This window comes from Oryctolagus cuniculus, chromosome 9 (genome assembly GCF_051225735.1).
Source record: "Oryctolagus cuniculus isolate XC-2025 breed Fujian yellow rabbit chromosome 9, ASM5122573v1, whole genome shotgun sequence".
Taxonomy (NCBI): domain Eukaryota; kingdom Metazoa; phylum Chordata; class Mammalia; order Lagomorpha; family Leporidae; genus Oryctolagus; species Oryctolagus cuniculus.
Window position 1 is genome coordinate 121946091 of NC_142875.1, and position 17319 is coordinate 121963409.

Consider the following 17319-nt stretch of genomic DNA (forward strand, 5'->3'; position numbering starts at 1 on the left):
ATCCGAAAGACAGATTCAAGAATGCAGAGCAAAAAAATCTGTAAACCAGTTTTTAATGAATGACCTGCCTACTGTTTCCTTCTCACAGATTTTTGACACTGGGCAAAGTTATGTTGTCATCTAGAAAGCAAAAAAAAAACCATACACAGAATGCTAAGAGATCCACAAACTTCTCAACTGAAAACAAGAATTGTGGATAAACAGGCTTTTGGGGGCAGTTCTGCTTTATTTCCAAGTAAAATACTCAACTGAAAAGTCAGATACACTATGCCTAGGCAGAAATAGTCTGAAAACCTGGTTATTCCCCAAAACAGCTGTGGCATTCATTGGTAAGGGAAAAAATGATGTGCTTCTTCACAACGAAGCATATTAAACTTAACAAGGAGTGGTGACAACTCATTTGAGTCATAAATGGAAGATTTTTGTTAAAAAAATGTTATCCATTCATGTGGAACAGCACTAACTTCAGAGGAATTTTGCTTATTTGAAAAGACCAAAAGTGACACCGTGTACCTTAGCTGATTTAACATGTTTATTCTTTTAGAATATTTGATAAACACGGAATTTTTTCCCATTTAAAGCGGCATTTTGATTAACTTAAAAAAAAAAAAAAAACTCTTAGGCTCAGGGTAGCAACAGAAGTCCCCAGACTAACTCCTTCCTCTTGTCAATAAGCTGAGGAATTTGCATAAAAATGAAGAATAATGATGTCCATCTTGAGGACCACTACTCCAGTCTCCACCTTGTTAAACAGTTACTTTCTTCCCAATGGTAAGTGAAAAAAAAAAACACACAATCACTATGTAGGTATGTCAGAAGTACTTCTCATATTTTCCCATGATTAACCTACACTTTCTACCAATTTTCTGTTTCTCATTTAAAAATAATTGCTAACAACTGATTTCACCAATATGTTACAAAATAAAACATGATAAGAACAAGAAATCATTTCTACTTTCTTGTAAAAATGACTTTCATAGCCTTGATTAAAACATTTTTAACTGGAGTAAAATGTAGGAATTTAAGATGCATCTAGACATGGGGTACCACAGTATTAACAGTTGTTGAATAAACACTGGAAAAAATATTTTCTAAGTACAAGTCTTGCAATTCTGGCTACATAACGTTTTTACACTGAATGAAAGATTTTCCCCTCTTTTTCTTATAATTTTTGCCTCTTTTTATTATACAGAATAACAAATACACACCACCAGGCTGAACCACTCATTTCCACTATTGCTAACAACAAATGTAACTTTTTTTATTCTTTATTTTTGGTATTACCACTTCAATTGCTAGCTATATATTATAATCATGTTGTTCTTTATTCTGGAAACAATCCCAGTAACAACTCATTATCTTGGATGGATATGGACGTCAGTGGTTCCTTCAGTTTGCTCCAGAAGGCACTGATTCAATGTCAATTGAATTTAGAATATCTTAACCCAGAATCCATGGATTGCTAGGCAATCTATTAGCTTCTAGAATTTTATGCACAACTTCCTGCATACAATCTTCTCTTAGTATAAGGGAAGAACTGGATTAGAAACCCTCCACAGGGGCTGGCACTGTGGCTCAGCAGGTTAACGCCCTGGCCTGAAGCACTGGCATGCCATATGGGCACCAGTTCAAGACCCAGCTGCTCCACTTCCAATCCAGCTCTCTGCTATGGCCTGGGAAAGCAGTAGAAGATGGCCCAAGCCTTTGGGCCACTGCACCCACATGGGAGACCAGGAAGAAGCTCCTAGCTCCTGGCTTCGGGTTGGCCCAGCACCAACTGTTGCATCCAACTGGGGAGTGAACTATTGGATGGAAAACCTCTCTCTCTCTCTCTCTCTCTCTCTCTCTCTCTCTCCTCTCTGACTCTCCTCTCTCTGTGTAACTCTTTCAAATAAATAAATAAATAAATAAATCTGTATAAAAAAATAAAAGTAACCCTTCACAGATACCGACACTCTAGTCCTTTATATAAAATGGCATTATATATGCAAGTAACCTACATACATCCTCTACATACTGCAACTCATCTAGATAAAATGCCTATATATCACTTAATCCTCTTGTACTGTGAATACAGTTGGAAGATTCACATTTTAGTTTTGAACTATGTGGAGTTTAAAAAAAATATGTATTATAAAAATTACTCTTTTATTTATTTGAAAGTCAGAGAGAGAGAGAGAGACACAGAGAATAACGATCCATTGGTTCACTCATCAAATGCCAGAAATGCCATGCCTGGGGCTAGATAACACTGAAGCCAGGAGCCAGGAACTGTATCTAAGTCTTCCAAGTGAGAGACAGGGATGCAATTACTTGAGACATCACCAGTGCCTCCCAGGCTTTGAACCATCAGGAAGCCTGAGTCAGGAGTCGAAGGCAGGCATTGCAGCAAGGGACTCCAACATGGGATGCAGGCTCCTTAACGATCATCATTACTGCTGGACGACATACCATCCCTTCAAATATTTTTCATCCACAGCTGGTTGAATTTGGGTGCAAAACCCACACAAAGCAAGAGGACCTGCTGCATGTACTCATTCTGATTTCTCTGATAAAAAAAAAAAAAATGGCTTGTTACCTGACTAGGTCATACGCAGCCCCTTTCAGTGGGCGTTTCCCCTTGGGATACAATCCCAGTGCCTTGTCCATGCAACACTATGGAGCTGAGTGGTCCTTGTTCTCCAAGAAAGGCCCAGAATTAGTCATGAGTCTATTCAGACTCAATCAGTATAAACTTCTGACAAGGCTTCAGGGAAACAGGCTCTCCTTTTCAGCTTTATCTGAAGCCTGAGAGGACATTATACTTGTAGCCATGCTACTAACACCATCTTGCTATCCAACTACTCCAGAGACTGAAGCTTTATTAGCAGAAGCCAAGACATACAAAGGAAATCCTATTTATATTATTTCAATCTGAAGTCAGCCTGTGCCTCTGCTTTCCATTGTTAATTGCCATGCACTCACACTCATACCATGTTACTCCACACAACACCAGCATAGCCGACTGCTCCTTCAGCTTAAGTGTTGCTGGCTTTCTCTGACCTTTCCTATCTCACATCAATTCCCCCTCTCTGCACTCTTGACTTCGGTCCATCCTCCCTGTCTTTCATCTCACTGCATATTGCCAAAATCATTCCCATGTGCTATTTCTTAATTTGGTCCAGAGGAATACTGTCAGTTTTCCAATCATTTTCAATCAAAGCTTACACAATGCAAGATTATTTTCCAGTTGAAAGAAACGGACACAGAGAGGGATGGATTGAAGGCTGAGGAGAGGCGGCAGAAAAGAAAAACAGGCTTGTAAAACTGAGGATTCAGAGACTGAGCCGTGTTGTAAGTTTTGTTAATAATGGTTGGACAAATTAAGACATGGGTTAGACAAATAAAGAAAATATATTCTGGCTAAACAAATATTTTGAACATAGATGAATAGCAAAGTATTTTACATATTCTGTTCTCGATTCTAACCAGACTTAGCCGACATAATTATGGGGTCTCTAAAAGTAACTGCTGGGGTTTAGAACACTTGCCACATCCTTTGAACTGGCTCTATAAATGCCAAGACTAAGTATTTTAGATTAAATGAATAGATTAATAAACATCTTTGGGATATCCATCATTAAGGCTGATTTATGTTTTACTGCCAGCAGTAATTCAAAGAAACGCCATGCTACTCCAAAAATATTGTATGTTGTTCTCACCACTTTGCCAATATTGTGACACCATGTAAATATGACAATCTCTATATTCTTTTGCAGTACTAGTCACAAAAGCAAATAGGTATTAAAATCTCTTGAAGTTTACAGGGGCATCAACAAGGGAACCACTCATATTTATAACTCTGATGAATGGCCTTTCATTTGCAAATTTATAGTGTATCCATAATTCCTTTAGGGAACCAGGAGGTTCATTCAAAAAATTGCCACAACATTTATCTATGCAAAGATGATGGATATGGATTATGAAATTAAATGCTTTTAAAAATTAAAATCATATTGCCAAGAAAGCAGGCATGTTCTTTCTTGGTTCGCTCACATTTTAAAATGATTGGAACAGCACTCTCAGCAGTTACGATGCTTCATCTAGAAAGTATATCAACGCACCTGTTAAGTATGTCCACACACGCTGTCATTAGGGCTACACAGCATCATTGTGAACAACTGGACAGAAAGTTCGACTTCAATTTCCCATTTCATTTGCTAATTCTAATCCCCTACCTTAAGCTATGAAACATACAATGTGTCATTGAAATATAATATTTCTAATATATCTTTATTTAACTCTTCAGGACTAATCTCAGCAAAGTACAAGGTTTGTTGTCTAAGCTCAGTCTATAGTTTTCATCATGGATCAAATAAAATGTGTATTTTACCAGAAGTCAAAATTAACTAGGGAAGGAGACCTACTTTGTCCAAATATAGGTTCTGATCATTTGGAGAAACTGATGAAGTAGGAGGCTAAAGAAACAATCAAAAACAGAACACTGTTTCTGAAACATGAAACAGAAATGCACATTGCTGCTATGTGTGATGGGTTTTTGTGTCATTCCTATTCTCTTTAAATACACACAAATTCATGACATACACACAAGTCTCAGAGGTGTTTGTGTGTGTGTGTGTGTGTGTGTGTAGTTTTTTGAAAAATCTACCCTCTAACTTCAGACTTTACCAAGAACAACTGAACATGAAAGAGCTTAATTATTTGATTTGGCTAAATGACATTCTCCAAATTATTAACTTTGTTTAGCAATAGCTCATCCAGTCTAAAACAAAACAAACTATTCCAAATGCTGACCAAATTTGTGTGCAAAAATATTTCTCAGGTATGTTTTCCTCAACACAAACATAATATTAAAAACAATAACATAAGCATTACACATACCCCAGTGGATTGTTAACTCCTTGCAGGCAGGATCATAGTTTTCATCATCTTTGGGTCACCAGTAGCCAGCACAGCACCTGTAATATAATAGACACCCCATAAAAGTGTCTGAAGTAATAAAATGATAGAGTTCTGACTTTCTAGTTCCACTTGGAAGGCAGGAATCTGATGAAATAGGCCTTCTACATATCTTTCTTCCTCTGTATTCTACATTATTGAAACAGCAGCAAATATCATACATACTTAAATGACAACCATACTCGAACGAATCAGTTCTTAAAAATAATGGGTTCTAAAGCCTATTATGCTATATATCATCATCATCATTTTTCTGCTGGAGTCAGTACAGTGATGTGTCTGAGATCATGTCCTTAGGAGTTAAGATAAGAGAGATGCAAATCCTTGTTCCATTGTTTACTACCTAGTTGGTCTTGGATAAAGTACTTAATTTTGTCACATCTACCTGTCTATAAAATGCAGGTAACAGCATCTTTCTAACAAGGACATTCCAAGGGTTGAAGGACAGGATGCTTAGCCTACTTCCTAAAACAAAGTACATTTTTGATAAATGGTAACTATGACTGCATCCACTGTCTTTTCCTGCCCATCCTTCTAACACAATGGGGTAAAAATAGTCCAGAGATGATTTTTTGCCTTCAGATACCAGCAGGTGATCTTCTGGAACTCAAAAACCTCATACGTGTATTTTTGCTTGCCTGAAGGCTTTGGCCACAGGACATTCTAACAATATAATTTATGATAGGGACTCCCGGCCTTGAGGTATACATGTTGCTGCTAGAAGTGACTAGAAATTAAAGCTATCAGTCTAACACTAACATCCAGGAGAGACTGGAGACTAGAGATTAGCCATGAGGATGATATGTGATCAAACCCCAATCAAAACCCCTTGATACCAAGGACTCAAGTGAGCTTCCCCAGCTGTCAATGCTCCATGCATGCTGTTATTCACAGGGCAGTGGGGAACACGTCGTGACTCCATAGCAAGAGGACCAGAGGCCTATAGACAAGAACTCAGCCTGGCTCCCCTTGACGTGAGCCTCGTGATGCCCTGAGCATAGAACGTAGTAGCCAGCACATGCTGGACTCTTGACCTACAGAACTGAATTTGTGCAACGCTTTCAGTCACTGTGTTTATAATTGTTTGCTATAAAGGAACACAGGATTCTTTGTCTTTTACTGACTTTTCCTCAGTCTTTCATCCTGAAAATAAGAACAAGCCTTGGGTTATGGATCATCACCCAAATAGGCCCCAGACTACTACAACTAATATTGCCAATTCATGTATTCACTTTAAATGGGATATACCTAACAAGGTACTGAGCTGCATTTATTGTCCAATCAACAGATCATCTAGAAACTGTATATCCTATACAGCATTGACAAGGCAACTTTTAAATATGCAATGAATTGCTTCCCACTTTTTCTTAGGCCTTTTTAAAGGGTGAAAGTAAACAATGATTGTTCCTTTTTGAGGCAACCTTGGAAAACTACCATATGTTCAGTGTAAAATGCAGATGATCTCTAAGTATTTGGTGTGAGGTTGGGAATCACTTAAAATGAAATCCTCCCAAGAGGTTTTGTATGTTACTACAGCTGCTTACCATCTCATTCCCTTTTTATTCATTCACAACACTATCATATTTCTAAAACCCAAACCTTGTATTATGTTCTTGCTCAAAAATAACCAATTTCTATGGCCTGTAAGATAGTCATTTACGCACTAAGTGTTTAAGGGTATGCAATATGCTGAGTTCTGGGATAGGTGATAGGAACACAATGGTGAAAAAGATAATGCCCCGCTCTTCACTGAACCTTACTCCTCAAAAATACACTTTCTTAGGCTGGCATCGTTGCATAGCAAGTAAAGCTGCCACCTGCAGCACCGGTATCCCATATGGGTACCAGTTTCATTCCGCGATGCTCCATTACCTCTCCAGTTCCCTGCTAATGTGTCTGGAAAAGCAGAAGATGGCCCAAGTGTTTGGGCCCCTGCTACCCATGTGGGAGATCCAAAAGCAGCTCTGAGCTCCTGGCTAAAGTCTTTGCAGCAACCTGGGGAGTAAACCAGGAGATGGAAGATTTCCGTCTCCCCTTTTCTAACTTTTCCACATGAATAAATAAATCCTTTATATATGCGTGTATATATATATATACATCCTGTTCAGCTGGAAGGCCAGGATTAATCTTCAAGCACTAACTTGGGCTTTACTTCCCTGGGAAACCCTTTTTGATCCTCCCAGAAAAATGAGGAACCCTTCTCTGTGCTCCTATATAATATTGTACTTAACCATGTAATAAAATTGATCAAACTGTATTAAAATTTTATGGGATTGTATGTATATTCCCTGAGACTACAGGGGGAAAATTCAAAAAGCATGCCTGCCCCTAAATCCAAAAGCCAATAAGTGGTTATGAATGACTAGATCTTCCTGCAACAAAGCAAGCCTGGACCTAACCCCTCCTGCAGGGTAGAAGACAGATGGCCCCCGAATTCTGGTGGTAATACTTATGACTTTCCTACTTTATGATGGTGCCAAAGCGTACACATATGAACATTTCGTTTTTTCACTTTCAGTATAGTGTCCAAAAAATTATATGAGCTATTCAACACTTGCTCCTACAACAGGCTTTCTGTTAGATCAGGTCATTGTGGCCATCGGGGGAGTGAATCAGTGGATGGAAGACCTCTCACTCCTTCTCAACCTCTCTCTATAACTCTGCCTTTCGAATAAATAAATCTTTTTTAGAAAGGATAATATGTAATACAGCTTTCTATGCTTGAGATTTACAGGAGAAATGCAATGGAATACTCGTATTTCTAACAAATTCAGAAGTATACTGATTTTTTTTTTACATATAAAAACATAACAAAGTCAAAGTGAGAATATTTGCTTCTCATATGTGACTATGCCATGAGATATTAAAAGACATCTCCAATATTAAAATGGCCAATCTAAAATGTAATGATTATTTAACAGTTTACTACAGAAAACTTGTATTATTGACCTATATACAATCCTATGTATGTGGAACTTGAAACAAATTGACTATTAAAATACAAAGTGAATGAAACATTATAATCATTCAGTAGTTTACATAGGCCGAAAAATTGATATTTTCCCCTTGAACATAACAATATTCGAAATTTGTTTTTCTTGATTCCAATAGCTTAATATTTAGTGCCAATTAGATGAATCTGAGTAATGTATTTTTCTGTTTCTTAAACATATGCAGGATAGAAATGAGAAATGGATTGAGCTCCAGTGTGCATTTATGTAACAAGATTTTCTTTTAATATTTTATTATTTTTGATGGACAAATCATAATTCATGGAATACCATGTGATGTTTTGATGTATGTTTATAAATAGATTATTAAACCATGACTAAAGCATGCTAAATTATTTACTTCTTTAAAATCTAAGTGACGGGCCAGTGCCGCGGCTTACTAGGCTAATCCTCCGCCTTCTGTGCCGGCACACCGGGTTCTAGTCCCGGTCCGGGCTCCAGATTCTGTCCCGGTTGCTCCTCTTCCAGTCCAGCTCTCTGCTGTGGCCCGGGAGGGCAGTAGAGGATGGCCCAAGTGCTTGGGCCCTGCACCCGCATGGGAGATCAGGAGGAAGCACCTGGCTCCTGGCTTCGGATCAGCGCACTGGCCATAGCAGCCACTTGTGGGGTGAACCAACAGCAAAAGGAAGACCTTTCTCTCTGTCTCTCTCTCTCTCTTTTCTCACTGTCTAACTATGCCTGTCAAAAAATAAATAAAAAAAAATAAACTTAAAAAAAAAATCCAAGTGACGGCCACCTGTAATAGATATGTCACTTGTAGAAATAGTCTCACATACTGGGAATTTTTGTTCTTGCCGTTCCTCATTGAAAATTATGATTCCTCACTCAACAGACAAAATAAACCAAGTACATCAATTTCCTACAAGTCAGTAATAAAGATGACCACTTGTACCCTCCACCGCTTAGAGCACATTTCCAAGTGTCCTTTTGTGAAGTCTGCCAAGAAGATCCATGATCTGAAACCTTTAATTGCAGTAAATCTGAGATACCAGGGTAACCTGCCTAATTTAGATGTGTGTTCTGGGTTCCTTTTAGAAGTCCCAAGAACTTTTCCAGTTTCAACCTAACCCAGAGGGTAGCAGTGCATACGGGAACCGGAAGTGGGCTCTGGGGCTTCCTTTCTGCACTTCCTTCCACTCAGTCTTCTTGGATAAGTCACTTGATTCTTCACGGGGTCATCCTCATCTCTTTAAAGTAACGGCTTCACACCATGTCCAAGTTCTACCCTACAATACTTCCACCTCAAGCTGATGATAATTTCGGACGGTCTCTGACTGGTCCCCCAAACTCAGTTAGGAATTTAATACCCAATATCTTGTGTGAAGGGTGCTAAGAGGGGACAAAAATTCCATGACAGAGTTTAGAAGTGCAGCCTTTGTGAAGCGGTTAGATTGGATTAGGTTGTTCAGGTAAGGACCCACGATTGAATCCCGGTAGCTTCATGAGAGAAAGGGAGCCTCTGAATGAGAACACACAGGTACCGATGACACAGAAACACGCTCCCAGGACCTTGCATGTGATGGTCTGCACCACCTGGGGACTGTGCTGGCACAGAGGTCCACAGACCTCACACCCCTAGAACCTCAATCAACAATCAGCTTCTTGACTTTGTAAAGCTAACCCACCTCCAGTATTTCAGTACAGTAATAAAAGGCTCACTAAAACATAGGGCCTTAATCTTTCATGAAAACAGGCAAAAAAGTTAACAGATTAACAGATTTTTTTTTAATAATGAGAGAATTGGTAAGTAAGAGGAGTCAGAGATAGCCATACTAAAGGAGATCTGGCTGATCAGTCATGAACCTAACAACCAACACTGTTATTTTACAGTATTTGCTGTGAGTAGGCATAGTGCTAAGTGCTTTGTATGTTTTCTTTGGTGTAAATCTCACAACAATCCTACAGGAGAAGTACTATTATTATACCCATTTTACAGATGACAAAACTGTTACAAATATTAGAAATGTGGTCAAGGTCAAATAACTATGAAGTTCTCAGCTGGCTAGGGTTCCTCAATTAATTGCATTCAAAAAAATTCAATTAAAACACTATGAAAATTGCATAGCAAAAAAACCCTCCAGACTGAATATATTTGAAATATTAAAGCATCACCATTTCTGAAGTTAAAATTAAACTGAAAAGCAGTAAAAAGTTACTGATCAAGACATGTATTTGCACAAGGTAGTAAAGAATGGACGTAGGCAAAGTTGAAACTAGAAAGAACATAATCATTTATTCATTTCGGTCTACAGGGGAGAAAAACTCGGTCACTCAAAATAGCAGCAGGACTGAGCCTGACACCCAATCCATTTCTTTTCCAATCCATTTCTCTTTTGACTCTTTCTCTAGTGCCATGATAGAGACAATAATTGAGCACAGGCTGTGAAAGTCGACACCTGGGTTTGAAATTGTGTTCCCACTCTATAGCTTTGTGAGCTTGTGCCTCAGTTTCCACACCTGTGAAATATGACAAATAATAATACCTACCGCCTATGGTTGTTGTGAAGATTAAAGTAATTAATGCATATCAAACACTTAGGACCACTCCTGGTTCCCAGGAAGCGTTAATAAGTGTTGGTCTTTATTACTACTATAATAGCAATAGCACATTTGTAAAACAAGAAGGTCAAAAGATCAATAGCCACTCAGCAGCTTGGTGAAGAGATCATAAAAGGCTTGTTAACAGCATTTGAGATAATCTGACCTCCACCTAAATTCTCCATTGCTTGGGCTCCTAAATACACCATGTAGACAACTGAGTTCAAAGAATTTTTGGCAGAACTAGAGATACAGGAAAAAATTTTACCATCCAGGTTTTAGGTTCAAGTCCTGAAGTCTCAGCGCTACTGAGTGTGAAAAGCCATATTATAGCTGAGTGTCAGTTTCCTTCTTCAAACTTTCCTATCTGTAGATACTTGAGGTTTTACAAATTTCATTAATGATTGACATCAAAAGGAGATTTCATAAACTAATTTTAACAACTTTAACCAAGTGAACAATATATAACCTCTAATTCCCTAAATCTCTTGTTTTGCATCAGATATCCTGCTATTGTTAACCATGGTGAGATTATAGAAAACCATACATAATTTGCAATTCAAACAGTCTTTAATCTTAAAAGGATTTACACGGGTGGAAGTAACAGAGAACAAGTCCCCCAGCTCTGTCCTTGGCGAAGCCCACCACTTGCTCAAGGGATCTTAACTCATAAAGGAGGAGTGCTGTATAGCTTTAAAATGACTTCATTCCCATATTTACATATTTTTAATAGGGCTATGATGAATCTTCTTCCGCTTGACTCCTATTTTGAGCTGTGATATTTTAATCTCCATTCTTGCTGCAACTTAGCAGATGAATGTGCAGTGTGACAGAGCTCAGAGGAAATAGTATAAATAAAGCAAAGTGGAGCTATGACATCTCACATTTTATAGCTTTTTTATTGTAGCCGAAGCATAAACAGAGCACAGCTGTGTTATACTTACCGCTGTGAGCGCTCCCTCAATCCTCACCCCCTATTGCTTTTAAAAAGACAGTGCTCGTCTTCAGAGAGCTGTGGCTGTGGGTAGCATGTCCCCACCAGGCCTTGCTCTGCCCAGAACCTCTGCTTTTGCTGCAGCTTGCCTCTTGCAGACGTAGCTTTGTCAGGCTCCACATCATTCATCTGATTGCAAACCAACATGCCAACCTCAGCTCCCATTGTACTACAGCAAAAGCACACAATTGTTACCTACTGGAGTATGGCTCTCCCCTCAAAACTGCAACTTTTGTTGTTTCTCAATGTATCATCAGCCCAAATCACTTACAAACCCTCTCCTAACAGAAGATTTGACCTTTGTTCAAAGTATTCCAAATACTAAGAGTCTCTTTTAAATGATGCACTTGGATTTTTAACTTTTAATTTTTTTTATTATATTATTATTATTTTTTTTGACAGGTAGAGTTATAGACAGTGAGAGACAGAAAGGTCTTTCTTGCGTTGGTTCACTCCCCTAATGGCCTTCATGGCCGGCACTGTGCCGATCTGAAGCCAAGAGCCAGGTGCTTCCTCCTGGTCTCCCATGCAGGTGCAGGAGCCCAAGCAGCTGGGCCATCCTCCACTGCACTCCCGGGCCACAGCAGAGAGCTGGACTGGAAGAGGAGCAACTGGGACTAGAACCTGGCACCCATATGCCGCAGGCGGAGGATTAACCAAGTGAGCCGCGGCACGGGCCCTTCACTTTCAATTTAAGCCTTAGTCATGTGTGAGTGAAATCTGGAAATGCCAAGAGGGCCACATGGCGTGTACATTGAGTGGTGTTGAGATGCACAAAATATTTCCACATCCAACACACAATCATCAGGTTTCAGAACTGCCCAGATTGGTTAAATATTTAATTAAGTCTGAAGAAGACAGATGACCATTCATAACTAGACTGCTGACGCTCTGATTGGTGCAGAGTAAGCCCCTGATCTAAGCTGAGCCACTGAGGGCCCTTCCCTGAGATATGGCACTTATGCAGAATGGAGAAAGCAGCGAGCTACTAAACTCCAGTGCTGTTATCCACGGGGACATTTCCCCCCACAGGGGGATGTCTCTGTTGCAGCAAGAAAGAAAACAGACAACAGTCAAAATGATGTAGAGGCAAGAGAAGGTGCAGGTCCTGAAAGAGCCGGACTCCCCAAGGCCTACCTGCATGCCTGCTCCCCTCATCTGCCTTCCCTGTACACTTTTACCTAACAAATCCCAACTTTTTATTAGGCTACCTTAAACTGGGTTTTACCATTACCAAATAAAGTCCTAATTCTTACACCTTCCAGAGGAAGAATGTTTTTGTCAATTGGGTTAGGATTCATTCTCCCTTTTTTCAAATACCGCACTATTTCTGGGAAGGAAGGAAAACCCTCTGGGTATGTAGAGGAATGCGTAATGAAAATTCAAAAGACATACGCATCCAAGTGAAAAGAAGATAGGGGCCTAGTAGCTTACACACTAGTGAAGTGAAATGAAAGACAGGAAGATTGATTTGCATCATCATTAACATGGAAGGAGAAAAGCGCAAGAACACAAGCACTGGGAGAACCACCTCCATTGACACATGCAATTGTTTCGAAACAACAGGCCCAACTGGGCTAACACAGGGGCAAAGTTGGTACCCCAAGCTTCTCAGCTATCTATCCGCCCAAAGTTGCTCTTCTGCCAAGCTCATTGTTTACCAAGCTGCCAGCCCAGCCCAGGGATCTGATTAGCAATTTGCACTTTTGTGAGAGGATTAACAGAATTCCTTTGTTTTGATGTCGGATTATCAAACTGCATCTTTAAAGAGGTGTGACCTCATCCAGATTCATAAGCCTGCTCCCTTGAGAGTGACTTGAATCTTACTCCACTTGCGCAACATATAATTTCATAAAGGAGTTACTGTCAAAACATGGTACTCAATTCTTGATGTGTGTGAAGAAGCACATTTGTAATGTAAATAACCTCAGAAGTTTTGTGATATTTTAAAATAACCCATCTGGTGGGAAAACAAGGATTTTCAACCCATTTGGTTCCAGCACTAGTAAATTAGTGTGCATCTAGCTCATAGAACCCACAGATAAACTCCATCCCCCAAAGACTTCCAGGTTGTTTTTTTTTTCTAGGTACAAGGACTTTTAATTATCCCAGTGCTCCTGACATATTTTTAAAATGAAGACAGAGTATGTGAGACAGTAAACTGAGGAAAACTAAAGAATTTGATGGTTAAGGTGAAGCTGATGATGATACTAAATCATTTACAGCATGGTGTATCAGAATAGTTACATCCAAATGGAAAGATGAATGCGGAAAACACAATTACAGTCTTCATTTCTAAACTGGTTCAGCAACAGGCAAAAAGATTACAAAGAGGAATTCTTAGTATTTCTACAGAAATTTCAAATAAATGAAACTCTCAAGGGGGAATATTTCAACAGCAGTATGCAACAGATGAAGATGAGTTTGCAGACCTCGCAGTCCCATGATCTGTACTCAAGGGCCTACTCCAAATGGAATACACAAGCACACGAGGCCTGTAAGAGGCATGCATTTCTGGCGTGAGAACATCTTGGGAAAAACATAAAAACATTCAGCTACAAACAGCAAAAGGGCAGTCTGGTTCTGACAAATGCCACGGAAGCCCAATACTGTTGCATTTCCAGTGATTGCTTCTCTCAGTTACCAGCTAGAAGTCCAAAGAGCCAACCAACCAAGATACTCCGCTGCTTAAAAAGCCAACAGTTGTAAATAAGTGTTTACTTATATTAATATAGATTAGCCCAACGCTGAGAGATTTCTTTGTGTTATCAATCTTTCAATTACACAGGGAACATGCACTACATTGGCCTGATAAATAAGGTGTGAGGTATGCCTGTGTGTCTGAAAGCACAACGCATACACATCTATCTGTTACATCAATACTTACTAATGGGCAGCCATGAGAATTAATGAAATCACATGGAAAACCATTTTTAAATACCCAAGTCAGGTATTTTCACTTTATAACAGCTGGATGTGACAAAGGCACATGTTTATAAAATAGAACAACAACAACAAAAACCTGATTCAGTATTCTATGAATTCCTTCTTAAATGGCCTGTTATTACGTCTGAAATTAGTCCTTCTATGTGGATTATTTGCTAGTCTGGCCTTGCTAACTACATTAGACATGTCTTTAAAAAGGGAGATCATCTCTCATATGGGCCTCATACAGACATGTGAACACAGTTTGGCAATCAACAAAAGTTGGGTACTCAAATTCCAAAGACTTGTGGTTAATTAATAGGGATGTGATAGATGAATCATAGCAAATACTTTAGGGAGAAGAGGGATGAATGTTAAAAATAGATTAGTAAGAATTTGACTTTAACCCCAAACCTACCTACATGGAACTCATGAAGAAAACAATGTAGATTATTTATGCCTCCTCTGACCATGAATACAAAACACCAGTCACAATCTGCCTCGGGTTATTCTTTTATTCAAGTATTTATTTAATCTCTCCATTTGCCAGGAACTCTCCTGGGCTCTATAAACAGAGCAGCAAAACCAGACCAAGCTCCTTGCTCTTATGCAGCCAATATTCTATTCAGGAAGAAAAAAAATTATCAAGATAAATAACCACTGTTAGTGCAGTGTTAGGACAAAAATTAAATGAGGGAAGCTATCAGGTACTTAGGGGATAGTTAGATGAGTTTTTTTTTCTAATTCTACTTGAAAGAGGTATAAAAAGAGAAGGAGAGAGAGAGGGGTAAGGCGGGGGGAGAGATATCTCCATAATCCCCCAGTTGATTCCCCAAATGCCCATAACAGCCAGGACTGACTGGGCCAGGCCAAAGGCAGGAGTCAAACTCCATTTAGGTCTCCCACATGGTGGCAAGGGCCCAAGCACTTGGACAATCACTTGGTGCGTACCAGGGTACAGTGGCAAGAAATGGGATCCAAAGCAGAGGAGCTGGGACCGGTTCACAGGCACTCCAATATGGGATGCAGGTGACTCAAGTAGCAGCCCCACCTGTTGCAGCACAGTACCTGCCACTTCAATATGGAGGACAGAAGGGCCTCCGTGACGGGGTCCCCTATGAGGCAAGACCTGGACAAAGTGCTGGAAGGAGGTATGTGGTTACAGGAGCAAAGCGTACCACAACCAGGGAAGCTGGCAGCAGAGCGAAGGCCCCATGAGACACAGTGCTTTCTGTGACGGAGAAGGAGCAATGGGCAGTGTGGCTCCTGCAGTTTCAGGAAGAAGAGTGGGCTGGGAGGTGCTACATGAAGTCCGGGAAGAATGAGGACGAGGGCTCACTCTGAGCCTTGAGGGTGACACTAAGGACTCCCCTGCAGTAGAAAGCCACAGCAGGGGCATCGGCCAAGGACATATAGTCTGACTCATCTGCTTCATACACCAAAGGCTCACCTGGCTGAGACATGTACAATGAGCAAAGAAAGCCAAGGGTGGAAGGAATCCAGTTAAGAACCTACAGCCACACCGAGACATGACGACGGCTTGGCCAGGCTGGCCATGCTGGAGAGGAGTGCTCAGATTCTCCAAGTACTTTTCAGGTAGCAGTTTTACTGAGGGATTAACACAAAGCATAGTCCAAAGACAGTAATAAAAAGGCTTTACATCCATGCAAAACGGAGAACAGACTTGGAGCAGGGAAAGGCTTCAGAGTGCACAGTTTTGAGTGAGTCATCAGGAACTCAGCTCTAAGTGTGTCACGTGGAGCTGCCAGGTGGTCGTGAGGATACGTGCATCCAGAGTTCCCGGGAGGGTTTACAGTCGAAGAGAAATGTATACTCTCCAAGTTTTCCCTAGGTCTGACACTAAATATAGCTGTTTTGAAACTAGACTTTATGTAAAAGATACAGAACTGGCAGTGTCTTTGATGATGGTCTTTAAAAATATACAGAAATCCTTATAGGGTCACTTGTTTTTAATAGAAGTAGTTCCTTAAAGCTTACCATATAATGATAAATCATGGACGGCTACAATCATGCTGTCCATGCAGGTAATTAACACTGAAGTCAAGGCTTCACTTCAGTGTTCTGACTTGTTACGTGGCGGGAGCTCAGCTAATCCCCAGTAAGAATCTGCAGCACCATCCCTGGCTACAGACCTCTCGCATTTTTCCAGGAATAGCAAGGAAACTTAAACTGATGGTTCTGAGGGTTTCTTGAGGCCACATGGTAAATACATTTAAGTGAAATTTTTAAAAGTTTTAAGGTTTTGGGGCCAGTGCTGTGAGTTAGGCCTCCACCTCAAGTGCTGGCATTCCATGGGGGGGGGGGGCAGTTTGACTCCCAGCTGCTCTACTTCCTATCCCAGTCCACACAGAGGGAAACAACAGAAGCTCCTGGCTTCAGCCTGGCCCAATCCTGGCCATTGAGGCCATCTGGGAAGTGAATCAGTGGACAGAAGATATTTGTGTGTGTGTGTGTGTGTGTGTTAATGTAATTCTGCCTTTCAAATAAGTCAATCATTTTTTTAAAAAGTTGAAATTTTTACCAAATTATCTAACTTTTCCCCAAATCATGACCAAGAATTTACCTTACCACATACTACTTTACACCCACCAACATATCATCACCATCATTGTCACTACCACCACCAATCAGCACTGTCATTATTATAACTCTCTTATGTGCTGTGCCTTGGGTTTTTTGTTAAAGTATATACCACATGATATGTTTTATTTTGTATGTATTATAAACCATTTAATCTTAATCATATTACTTCTCTATATTTATTAAACTAAAACTAAATGTCTTGTGAAAAAAACTTTATTAAATTTCTTCTCCTTTATCGTAAAACCAAAAAAAAAAATCAGTTCAGAATAAAACACCATCGATATATGG

General features: G+C 39.9%; 1 protein-coding gene across 14 annotated transcripts in view; it reads right to left on the reverse strand.

The window, feature by feature from the left end:
• SOX5 (SRY-box transcription factor 5) overlaps positions 1 to 17319 on the reverse strand; it is a 1100247-nt gene that overhangs the window by 900304 nt on the left and 182624 nt on the right. For all 14 annotated transcript variants that reach the window (XM_089304672.1, XM_089304666.1, XM_070049491.2 and 11 more), the window contains exon 3: positions 4882 to 4958. The gene's annotated coding sequence lies outside the window, so the exon portion shown is untranslated. The remainder of the gene's footprint in view (positions 1 to 4881; positions 4959 to 17319) is intronic.